Below are 13,209 nucleotides of genomic sequence, written 5' to 3' on the forward strand. Positions count from 1 at the left end.
TTTCGTAGTTTCCCTTATTGTGACACTGTGTTTCATAGCCTGCTTAGTTACTCTGTGTTTATAGTTTTTTCCATAGTTCCTTCACAGAGTGTCTTAGCCTTTTTAGTTTACACAGTGTTCTCTGTCTTCTTAGTTTTCCCAGTTTCAGTGTTCCCTAGTGTTTTTGTTATGCCTTCAGCCACAATAAAGGCTTGCCTTATTTTGGAAACCTAGTTCTGTCTCCACCGTGTCTGCTCTTGGGTCTACCTCATTCTTCACACCGGCGCGCCCCGCCGTGACATGTTCCAAGGAAGAACCGAGGTATAAACCATCAACACTTTACATGGAAATGATAAGTTGTGCTACAAGTTATGAGAGTTGTGTGTCTGTGTACCTGACTGTATAAGGGAAGCCCAGCTCTGCTTCCGCTTTAGAGACGCTGGCTTGACTTTGGCTGACTGGACTCTCTCTCTTGCTGCAAAGTGAATAAAACTCACTTCAAAGACACTCATCAAGTGTTTGTATTTTATTTTTAAAAAACTTCCACGACAAGATATAGGTGAATATTCATATCTGTGCATTCCCAGGTGCTGCCAGCTAAATCTAAGTTTTATCACTCCCACTTTTCCATTCAAGCAAACTCCACCACCAGCATCTTGGCTCCGAGGGGTCCTGCTGTAATCCCTCTCATAGCTTTGGTTCCGTTCCACCAAGATGGGCCATTGAATTGTACTCAGTCAATCTATTTCATCATTTCCATGTTTACTCAATTTTGAATTATGAAGAATATCTGAATATAATAACCTTTTTGTGTTGACTGTCAAGTTTACTTTATTTATATAGCACAATAATTAACAGAAGTTGACCAAAAGAAAAAAGAACACTTACATTTACATTCCAAGTCTTAAAGAAACCCAGTTCCTAAATATATGGCAAGCTGACTTGTCTGTTTTATTGTGTTAACTATTTCTTGTGGAAGTGATTTAGTTGTCATTAAAATGTGCTCAGAATGTTCGAATTGATGATGATTTATTTGATAAATCAAGACACACGGCTCTCTGCCATATAAGTTAAAAGTATCAAAATCAGTACTCAGTATCAGTAATGCTGAACCTGTATTTACTTTGCAGTGTTGCAGACCACTAGGAGCCAAGCTTCTCATTTGACTGTCATGAAACGTCTGTGTGCTGGCAGGAGAGGACCCAAACACAAACTCATGGAAAACGGGACTTAACTCAAAATACAGCTTTATTACTGAATGGGGGAAAAGGCGATACAAGACAATGCTAAACTAAACTGGGAAATTCTAATGCTAATCTAATCTAATTACTCAGGGAAACACGGGGAGAGACACGCAGCCATGAGGGAGGACCAAACTGAGAGAGACGTTGACCTAAATACACAGAGGGATGACAGGGACGTGAGGACATGCACTGCCAATACGAATAACCATAACGAGACAGGGGAAGCTAGATTAAACGGAATGAACATGAAAACATGGGACCTTTACAATAAAAAAGGAAACATGATGTGTAAGTGGAGGAGAAGCAGGCTAGATGGAGCACGGGAAAACGAGGGAGAGCACAGACATGGCGGGCTCTGGAAACATGATGGATTAAAACACAAGGATGGGAAACAAGGCACAAGGACTCACACAACTAAATAAACACAGATGCACAAGGGGAGACAGAGGGCAAAGACACAAGGGGAAATCTAATAAACCTGTCATGATTCGGCTGTGTGGCAGGCAGGAATGGACCCAAACGCAAACTCAGGGGGACAGAACTTAAACTCAAAAGCACAGCTTTATTGCTGGGAAAACAGATCATACCAACAATACAAAACTAAACTAAACTGGGAAAAACTAATTATAATGTGCAACAGGAGATACAGGGAGAATCACACAGCTATGAGGGAGAACGCAACACAGAACTGAGGGAGACGCGGACATAAATACACAGAGGGTCAACGAGGAAAGTAGTAGCACATGGGGAACACAGCTGACACTGATAATCATAGCAAGACATGGCAGGAGTAACACAACACTGACTCATGCTGACGGGAGACTGTCAAAGTAAAACAGGAAGTACACAGGGGTGCAGACAGGGGGGCAGGAGAGAACACGGAGAGAGCACAGACATAACGGGCTGGGGAAAACATGGGATAAATTTTGATTTCATCTCAATATTTCTATGGCATTATTTTAGTGCCTCTATTCTGAGCGCACCTAAAAAAAAATTGCAAGCGCAAATGTTGCATGTTGAGGAGAAAATTATTTTACCAAACAAAATTCATTTCTGTGTGCAAGAAATATATTTTAGTGTTTGCGATTGTCATTACACACAATAACAGCATTTTGTCCAAAACTCAAATGAGGCAGTGGCAGAGGAATGCAGAATGGCGGAGTTTAAAATATTAGTCTTTCTGGATCATGAAATAAACTGATGTTGCCGTATAAACTTCAAATATCTGCTCAGTTTATCAAGACATCACATATTTGCCAGAGTGCTCTAACTTTTTCGGAGATGCCTGCTACCCACCAGCTGACCCCAAAGCTGGACTGGAATCGGGCATACTGGGAATTTGCCCGTTGGGCCGATGGTAATTTTATGTTTTTATGTTTGTTTGTTTGTTTGTTTGTTTGTTTTTGTAATGGTATAAACAATGAAAGGTGGTGGATTTGCCAGTTGGTCATGATGGACTCTGGGCTGGACCAATTACAATACATCCGTATTGAGATGAAAAGGAACGCAATTTGTCCTGTACTTCTGCTAGAATGAAAAACAGAAAAGCTGGAGTTATTCTGTGTCTTTACGCTGCACAGCTGCCTCTTCTTCTTTCATTCTCCCCCCTCCTACTCCTGTTGCTACTTCAATCATGAAACTAGTCAATGATCAGCTGATCAGCTTTTTTCTTTTGTTTGTTTATCGCCCACTTTGCACCAGAAAGAGGAAACCAGCGGATGTCGCACTAAACAACAGCAGCACATTTAAGCAGCTGTTGTTAGAATTAATTTAATATTACTTTCTAGTATCAGCTGATGTTTACTGGAGCCACAGCTGTAAAAGCTGCTTGTCATGATATGGGTTTGGATATCTGGTGAGAGGGAAACACGAAGGTGAAATCAAGAGATGTCCTTAAGTGGTCATCTGATGTAAACTGTTTAGAACTCATACATATATACCAACAAGACAGTGTACATCACTGTCACAAAAGCGTTTGTTTTCATCCAAAGGCTTTATGGTTTTTCCTATAAAACCTTGTGGCCACTCTCTAGTCAAAATGCCCGGACCGATTTTTTTGTCCCAGTCAAGCTGACCAGGTGGTCAAGGTGCGGACTCACGGTCTCTTGCTTCTACAGCCGAACAGAGCAGGTGAGCTAAAACTTTGTTATCGGTAAGCTGAAGAAATTAATCTCTAACGAGTTAAAATACCATCAGACTTTATGCTGCTTCCTGCTTAATTTTTTGATGTCAATCAGTTGTTTTACAATACAGTGGAACCCGGACTTACGAATACCCCATTTAACGGAAAATTCAAGTTACGACGGCACTTAACAGCAAAATGCCCGTGTAACAAAAACCGCTGGCTCTGATTAGCTGATCCTAGAATACCTACAATGCCCACAATGCCTTTCAAATCATGTGACAACCCCCTTGGCTTTCGTACTTGCGCTTCGCTGTTCCACTTGAACGACGTATTGTTGTTGCAGTTAGCAGTTAGCAGTTAGCAATTAGCCTACAGCCTATCGTTCACTCAAAAAGCGCGATGGGTGCTTCGACTAATTTCGTAAGTCGGGGTTCAACTGTACTCAGTATTGAATACTTGGAGGTAATTTTTAGTGTATTTCCACTTGTACTAGTAGGCCTATGATACAAGCGGGATTAAGCACATCTATTCTAATACTCCTATTCGTGGACTGAGTCCTTGTGTTTACATGTTATTGAAATTATTTGCACTTTGTTCGGTTTCTGATAAGCATTTGTGTATTGCTCCAACAATGACTTTATATCTGATGGATCTAATGAATGTTTACCATGGAAAGTGAATTATATGGTGACTATAATTCCTGAATGTTTGAAGCCTTGTAGATAATCTTTAACATTGCTGCAGGTTACAACTAAATTTTGAAGACTGATACTTTCAACTTTGAAACTTGATATCTTAATGTTGTTCAACATGACTGAACTGATAATGATTGAATTGATGATAGCTGATCGGAATAGTAGTTACTGCAGTGTGACACTACTTTAGTTTAATTTGTGAGAGTTATTCCTAAATTGTTCGTGACATATATTGGACCATTGTTTTTAGGTCAGGTTTTTATATGGGACAAATCCAAAGACCAGGTCAGCGATTCCAGAACCCAGAGTGTTCCGGTGTTCACTGGACGGCGAGACAACCCAAGATCCTAGGAGACGATATACATACACACGCACAATCATTTGCACATTGATCGACTACAATCCTCTACTGTACAAGTAGTACGGTAGGACAAACAATCACACACACACACTCCTCATCGGACGGACTCTATTGCAATACACCCGTTTGTCATGGGCCCCACCGTTACCATTTGGATTTAAAAAAGACTAATTCTTTACTTGTGCACAATTTTATTTTATTCTATTTTTTTGCTACTTTGGGGGAATTTTTTATTTTTGAAGATCTGTTAAAACCTGTTGTAATTCTGTGTTGTTAAAAAAATAGTTGCTGGTCCGTTTGTGTATCCACCATGCTTCATCTGTGTGTTCTCCCTGCTGTCATCTGTCGTCATTCTCCACTGATCATCCTCCTTCATGATCATGTCCTGGTTTGTGTTCACTAGTTTAGTTGTTCTCAGTTTAGATAGCCTTCTGTTCCTTTTGCCGTTTGCCCATTTTTATTTTGTGTTTAATAAACCACCTTCACACCTTTAGTGCCTGCGTTTGGATCCTCCTTTTCTTTCTTCCACACGGCTCACTCAACTTGCCGTGACAGTACGGACCAGCCAGATATGGATCCAGCGGCATTCAACCCACCCAGCGAGCTTCAGGAGGCCGTTATCGACTCCGCTTCAAGGTTAATCAATCTGTGGGTAGAGCATGAGGAAGGAGCGTTTCTCTATGCTGTGGAAGACAAGCTGCAACAACTTATTTCCGGTTACCTCGGGTTATTGGGCTCACTGCACCCGCTCGTACAGAATTTTGTTCTTCACAAGCTTCACCTTCACCCTCCCGCCGCTACCGCTCGCCCACTCGCTTCGATGGAGGACGTGCCGTCCGACCCGCCGGACAAGGAGTTTCCCGGCCCGTCGGAGCCGTCTCCAAGGAGGAAGCGACGTTTGCACCGCCGGCGCGTCACTCCTCGGCCAGATGGTTTTGCTGGGTACTACAGACGTTTTGTCCAGGGATATTCAGCCATTGTCAAGCCGTTGCATGATCTCACTGCTGGTTATTCACCTTCCCAGAGGAAACTGAGACGAACTGTAAAGCCAGAGAATTACCTCAACCCCAAAGAGCCATTTGGAAGACAATGGACGCAAATGTGTCAAAAAGCTTTTGAGTCCATTATTGACAAACTTACTTCTGCCCCAGTTCTGGCATTTGCTGATCCCAGAAAACCATACACACTCCACACTGATGCCAGTGCCACAGGTCTTGGTGTGGTGCTGTATCAAGAGCAGGATGGAAAAAACAGAGTTGTAGCATATGCCAGCAGAGGTCTTTCCCGGAGTGAGTCAAAGTATCCCGCCCACAAATTGGAGTTTCTTGCTTTGAAATGGGCGGTGACTGAAAAATTCCATGACTATCTTTATGGTGCTCAGTTTACAGTTGTGACAGACAGCAACCCATTAACATACCTCTTATCATCAGCAAAACTTGACGCTACCGGTTACAGGTGGCTTTCAGCTTTGTCCACTTTCACCTTCAAATTAATCTACAGAGCAGGAAAGCAGAACGCGGATGCTGATGGTTTGTCTCGCCGACCTCATGGTGAACTGTCTGATGATCCTCTGTCACAGAAAGAACGTGAGCGAATCTGGAGATTTGCATGGCAACATCTCAATGAACCAGATTATGTCTCTATTGACCACCATACCGTCAAAGCAGTTTGTGACCGTCATCTGATGTACAGTTCAAGCACTGATCCTGATCTTGCTCTGGTGTTATCCATGTCTGTCAATGTTAACAGTCTGCCTGACAGTTTCACGGACGACATCCAGTTCACCTCCATGGTACTCCCCCGAATCTCAACAGCTTACCTTGCAGCCAAACAACGCCTCAACCCTGTCATTTGGCATGTCATAGCTCAGGTTGAGCGAGGAGAGTCACCACCGCCATTCCTGAGGGAAGAACTTCCCGATTTACCTCTATTACTGCGAGAAGTAAATAAACTGGAGCTCTATAACACCCTTCTCATCAGGAATAGACAAGTGGGAAGTGACTTCACATACCAGCTAGTGCTACCCGAGGAATATCGACCAGTTGTACTACACCACCTACATGATCAAATGGGTCACATGGGAATTGACAGAACACTAGACTTGGTCCGTTCCCGGTTTTATTGGCCTAAGATGACGAGTGATGTGGTCAATAAAATAAGACACTGCGAAAGATGCGTGAGACGCAAATCTCCATATTAATGAGCCGCACCTCTGGTCAATATCAAAACCTCTCAACCCATGGAACTGGTGTGTATGGATTTTCTCTCTGTGGAACCAAATCGTGGAGTCAAAGACATACTTGTCATAACTGAACATTTCACAAAATATGCCATTGCTGTGCCAACACCAAACCAGAAAGCCAGGACTGTTGCCAAATGTTTATGGGACAACTTTCTTGTGCATTATGGTATCCCAGAACGCTTGCACAGTGACCAAGGCCCTGACTTTGAATCCAGAATCATCCGAGAGCTTTGTGAAATGGCTGGGATCCACAAAATAAGAACCACTCCATACCATCCAAGAAGCAATCCTGTTGAACGGTTTAACCAAACATTACTGGATATGAAAGGAACACTCACAGCTCAACAGAAATCTCATTGGAAAGATTTCGTAAAACCCCTGGTGCATGCATGCAATTGCACAAGAAATGATGTTACAGGTTTCTCACCATATGAGCTTATGTTTGGCCGCCAACCTCACTTACCGGTGGACTTGGCCTTTGGACTACCCCTTGCCAAAGAAGGATCAACATCCCACACACAATATGCGGAAAAACTAAAGTCCCACCTAGAAGAAAGTTACAAGCTGGCCATCGAAAACTCAGAAAAGGTGATGAAACGTAACAAAAACAGATTTGATAAAAATGTCACTGCGTCACAGCTGAATGTTGGAGACAGAGTTCTTGTGAGGAACGTGTGGCTAAGAGGCAAACACAAGCTTGCAGATAAATGGGAGTCATCTGTGTACATTGTAGTGAAGAAAGCCGGGACTCTTCCTGTGTATACAGTTCGACCCGAAGGCCAAGACAAGCCCCTGAGAACTTTACATCGAGACCTCCTACTGCCCTGTGGGTATTTACCACCTTCTGAAAAGGAAATGGTTACTAAGCAGAAGAGAAAAATGCCTGTCTTGCCCCTGTCTCCTGTACGTGCTGATGCTAATGGCAATGACGAAGAGGAACTCATCTCATACCTACCTGTTCCTTTCTCTGCTGAACCTGTCACCTTCACAACAACCATTGACTTACCCACTTATCAACCAGCCCGATGTCCCTGTAGTATTGGCTACAGAGGAAGAGAATGCTATTCTCTCAGAGGAACTTGTACCTGTTGAAGAGGAACAAGTTATTGCTAACGGAACTTTGGAAGCTGGCTTTGAGCCAGTTGATCTTGCAGAAACTTCTCATGATGAAGAAAGTCTGTCTTCTGATTCAGAAGCATCCAGAAATAACTTGTCACAACACTCACCTACTGAATCAGAGCCTCTGATTCCTGAGGCAGAACCACCCTTGAGGCATTCAACCCGCCCCAGGAATCCTCCTGATCGGCTGCAGTACATCAAGCCTGGTAAGCCTCTGTTAAAGAGCGTTCAGACCTTTCTGCATGGGTTAAGTTCTGTCTTCTCCTTCGCTCTTCAAGACGATGAAGAAGAGGAGACGATGCCTTCACACCTCAGCAACCAGTCATTCGCTGCCAGCCTAGTCCATGTACGAGGACGTCCATGAGATTAGGGGGGGAAAGTGTAACCACGGTAACTTCTGACCCCACTTCTGCCAGTCCCTTTATTGTGGCGGGAATAAACCCTGTATAAGTTCCGGGTAAATCAGCTGCATGTTCCCTGCTCTTCTAGCTGCTGTTGTCCCTGTGGTTGGCGTACTTGTCAGATATCGACAAATTTTACACTACAGACCAGTTGACAGCGTGCAATAACCCGGCCGATTCATTCATCTTTACACTACCTCACAATCGACTCAACGGTGAGTTATTTGTTTGTTTTGTTTTGTCACAATTAATGAAAATGCAGAGCCGCGATCGCACATCCTAAAACGCCGGTAAGCTAATGCTAGGCTAGCGACAGTAAGTGCAATTACTAGTTTTATTTATTGAATATTGTTGCTTTTGTTTATTCCATTATGGCCGAATGTTGACTTAACGTATCTAGAGTTGAACGAGTGATTTGAATTTTGTAGTTTTGTCCGTTTTGGATGTTTTTTGTTACTTTTCTGATGAAATGCCAAAACGGCCTATGAGATTTTGCATTGAGTTAAATTCCACTGAGATTATTGAATCTGTTGCGCAACACCTGTGATTAAATGAGTTTTGTAAATATATTTGATTAACTTTGGATAATGTTTATTAGCTTTATTGCTGATATACTTTGATGGGACCCATGAGAATGTTTTTCTATAATAGTATTTTGAATGAAATTCATTATAAGAGATGATTGTTTATTGATTGTTGTATGAAACATGGCATTAATTACTTGTCTTTGTTATTTATGGATTTATGTATTTTGTTACGGCAGTAGAATGCTGTTTCATTTTCTTCTGTGATAATTTATGTTTTTGACCTTGTTTAGGTCAGGTTTTTTTTTTCTCCCGCGATCAGCCCTGATCAGCGCGGGATGGCGAGCCACCCGACCACCGCTACGTTGCAGTAGGAATCGTAAACCTATGGACTGAATTAAACTGTTGACACATGACCTATCACAGGTCCATGGAACTAAACTAAATCTCATACTGGATCACACCTCATTCCACCTCCTTTTGGAACCTAATAAGCTGTTTTGTATTGTCAACATTATTTTTGTTTGTGATATATATGCATATTTTTTTAGCTTTTTGTACATCTGTCTATACATTTCTCAAAAATATATATATTTTGAGCTCTACTTTGTTTTCCTGTGTTTTATTCACACACTCAGGCTCCATAGTCGAAACTAATTCTGATAGCTCATTGTCTATGAAGCTGCAGTCAGGTGCCCTGGTCCTTTAACCGCGTTACATGGGACATATAAGCAGCCGGCTGTGGTGAGTGAAAGGGACACTTTTTTTGCTGCGTCAGGTTCTGTGACTGTGTTTTCTGGAGCTATTTTTTGTGTGTCTTCTGAAGATAACAATGATTTTTCCGTCGCACCCATCGCCACTGTTCCAAAGACTGCCTTTGCTGAGCCCGCATTCAGGGTTAATGACTGTGTTCACGCTATTGTTTCTAAACCTGGAGTTACTGAGTTTAGCACTACGAGTTTAGGGAATGACTATGTTAGGGGAGCCTTTTCGTCTGCATCGGTTCCTTATGGTAAAGCAATAAACTTCCCTGAAACAGTTTTTCCTGACCATATCCCCCCATCCACACCTTCACCACAATTCAATGTGGGGTCTGTAACACAGTTAGCAGTACAGTTATTAGTTCAGTCAGCAGCCCAGCTGCCCTCAGTTCAGTATGCAGCCCAGCTGCCCTCAGTTCAGTCAGCAGCCCAGCTACCCTCAGTTCAGTCAGCAGCCCAGCTGCCCTCAGTTCAGTCAGCCACTCCATCACCTGTTACACCTCCGCTACCATCATCTTCGCTACCTGTAGTTCAGTTGCCACTAGTTCAGCAGCCAACCCACTTGTTCATCCAGTCACCATCCTCACCATCTCATTACGAGCAGGGAACACACTTCATCATTACATCTGCTGGTTCTTTTACAGTTTCTTTTACAGAGACAGTTACTCCCTCTAGGGTCTCACCAGAGGCTGGGTGTCAGTCACCAGCCAACTCTGGACCCCTAGAGGTCAAGACGCCAGTGCCAGCAGCTCCACCGGACAACTCACCTAAATAGTTTCGGCTCTCAGCACCCCTGAGAATTCAAGTGAGTTCACCCATCCGCCTCCCTATGTTGGGGAACACTTTCAGCTCTTCAAGGACTGCAACCCACTGTTGCTGCCTGAGTCTAACCACTGCGCTGCTCAGTCCCAGCCAGTGTCCGCACTGCCAGAGGTTTCCGTACCTGCTGCTTCAGTGTCTGTCTCCACTGGAGGGCCCGAGAAGCCCTTCCAGTCTTGTCAGCTGTGGGTTCAGGAGAACCCAGCCAGCCTCAAGCCACGTCAGCTGGAGGGCCCGAGGAGCCCGTCCAGCCTCATGCCACGTCTGCTGGAGGGCCCGAGGAGCCCGTCCAGCCTCATGTCACGTCTGCTGGGGGGCCCGAGAAGCCCGTCCAGCTTCATGCCTTGTCTGCTGGGGGGCCAGAGGAGCCCGTCCAGCCTCAAGTGTCGTCTGCTGGAGGGCCTGAGGAGTCTGTCTAGCCTCATGCCACGTCTGCTGGAGGGCCCGAGGAGCCCGTCCAGCCTCATGCCACGTCTGCTGGAGGACCCGAGAAGCCCGTCCAGCCTCATGCCTTGTCTGCTGGGGGTCCTGGAGGACCCAGCAAGCACATCCTCGCGTCAGCTGGAGGGTCCGGGGAAGTTTGTTCAGCCGTCACCTGCTGAATCATCCCCTGCGACTTCTACACCGTCACCGGCAGCATCCACATCTCCGCCTGCAGCATCACCGTCAACTGCAGCATCACCGTCAACTGCAACATTACCGTCAAGTGCAGCATCACCGTCTGCAGCATCACCATCGTCAGATTCCGCAGCCATCCCGCTGCCGTCAGGTTCCGCAGCCGTCCCGCTGCCGTCAGGTCCAGCCTCTGTGTCTTCATCCAGCCTCGCCTTTCCTGGTCCAGCTTCAGCCTCGCCTTCGCCTGGTCCAGCTTCAGCCTCACCTTTGCCTGGTCCAGCTACAGCCTCACCTTTGCCTGATCCAGCTTCAGCGTCTGGTCCTGCCTCGTCTGGTCCTGCGGATGCCACACTGTCATCAGTTCCAGCTCGTCCTGTTCCGCTTCACCTCTGCCGGCCGCTTTCCCGGTCTCTAGTTGAGCGTCATGGCCGTCGAGGCCAGCCTCCTGAGACAGTTTGTTGCCGTCACTGGTATCGTGGCCAGCCTCCTGAGACAGTTCGTTGCCGCCACTGGCATCGCAGCTGACCTCCGGACCTGCTCTGTTTCCACGACTGCCTTCCGCGTGGCCGGCTTCCTGATTTGTTTTGTCTGCGCCGCCCCCATTGCCGTGTGCACGGTCGGCCCCAAGAACTGTTTGCCCGTCGCCGACGTTGCTGTCCGCACGGCCGGCCCCCTGAACTGTTTTGGCTCTTGTGCTGTCCCTCCCTCTCTGTCTTTCACTCAATAGACACGCACACCACCACCATCAACTTTGCTAAATTGCTAATGAAAAACGTTGATCAGGCAGCTGTGATTGAGTAGCAATGTCCATCCAACTATATTCACGGTTGTTGTGGTCATGATGATATTGTGAGGCCACACTGAAAAGGCTCGGATGAGCTTGCCAAAGTTCTACAAGTTGTGCCTCCATCACTTGTGTCCAGATCACACGCTGCACTGCTGTGCTGCCCCATCTTTTCACTTTCATTACTGTGTTTGCACGTGCGCAGTGTGAGAGGCTGCGTTGACACCCTCACAACGGCCAACAGGATTTCAAACAGGTTTGATTTTCTTACGACCAAACGACTGATGATTGGGAGCTGGTCGTGAGGTGTTAATCGCTTCTCGTTACCCCCACGTATACTATACGATGCACAACACATGATGAAGGCGAAACTCGGGCCGATCACCAAAATGGTTGCACGACTGAAAAATCGTCTCAAAATGAGCCAGAAATCGCACAGTGTATGCCCAGCTTTAGGGAGATTAGCCTTGATGTAGCCAACAGCCCTCTGTCATTTCTGGTAAGCCAACAAGTCCGACGTTATTCTTGCGACCCCTGTGCTCCAGATCTGTGAGCTTTGTAGCGACTTGGTCAAGTTGTTTCTTTAGATTGATAGTCAATCGTCTGTCCTCTCGTGCAGCTGCTTGCACTGAATCCACTCGGTCTTGAGTACACTTAGCCATTGTAGCCACTCTCTCGAGTTTGCCGCTAACATCATTTACCACTTCATTGGTCTTTTGAAGCTCTGTGCATAAGTCGTGTAAAGCAGGGACTGAGACAGAGTCCATAGCTTCTCTGACTGCCGAGGCAACTATTGAGGGACTTTTGTTGTTATTGAAGTGCTAGCTTTAAGCCATTAGCAATAACCTTGTTGAGGTCATCCTTAGTAACGGAGGATTCTTTAAACTTCTTTAAGGGAGAATGAACAATCTCCTTTTTCCATGAGTCTCTGGTTAATGAAGTGTCCATAGTCCATAGACATGCTCAGATGAAAATGGTTTTGCAGATTTGCAGTCATCAAGTGAAATTTTTTTAAGGTATGGGTAAAAAATTCCTAGCAGTAACATGCTTGTTGACAATAGATTTTAACCATAAAATTTTTTTTAAAAAGCACTTCGTCATGGTAAAAGTGCTGTATGAATATGTTATATATTCACAATATGTTATTTTGTGAATAAGACTTCTTGTGGAAAGTGCTTTGACTATATTACGTTTATAAATAATGAGTTATGGAAAGTTCAAAAGAATTTTCATTTAAAAAAACCTATTTTTTTTAAGTATTGTAAACTTCAAGTAGTTGATGGAGGTGATTTTACAATTGGTCATGCTAATTTTAATTACCTTATTTAGCTGCATAAATATATATAACTGAGAAAACAGTTATATATATATATATACACACAACAAAAATATAAACGCAACACCTTTGTTACTGCTCCCATTCCCCATGGGATGGACGTAGAGACCTAAAATTCATTCCTGATACACAATATAACCATCCCTCCCAAACAGTGGTCACAAATCAGTCCAAATGTGTGGTAGTGGGCACATCTGCCATATT

The sequence above is a fragment of the Pundamilia nyererei genome, unplaced genomic scaffold (genome assembly GCF_000239375.1).
Source record: "Pundamilia nyererei isolate P.nyererei 1_Seehausen unplaced genomic scaffold, PunNye1.0 scaffold00157, whole genome shotgun sequence".
Lineage (NCBI taxonomy): Eukaryota > Metazoa > Chordata > Actinopteri > Cichliformes > Cichlidae > Pundamilia > Pundamilia nyererei.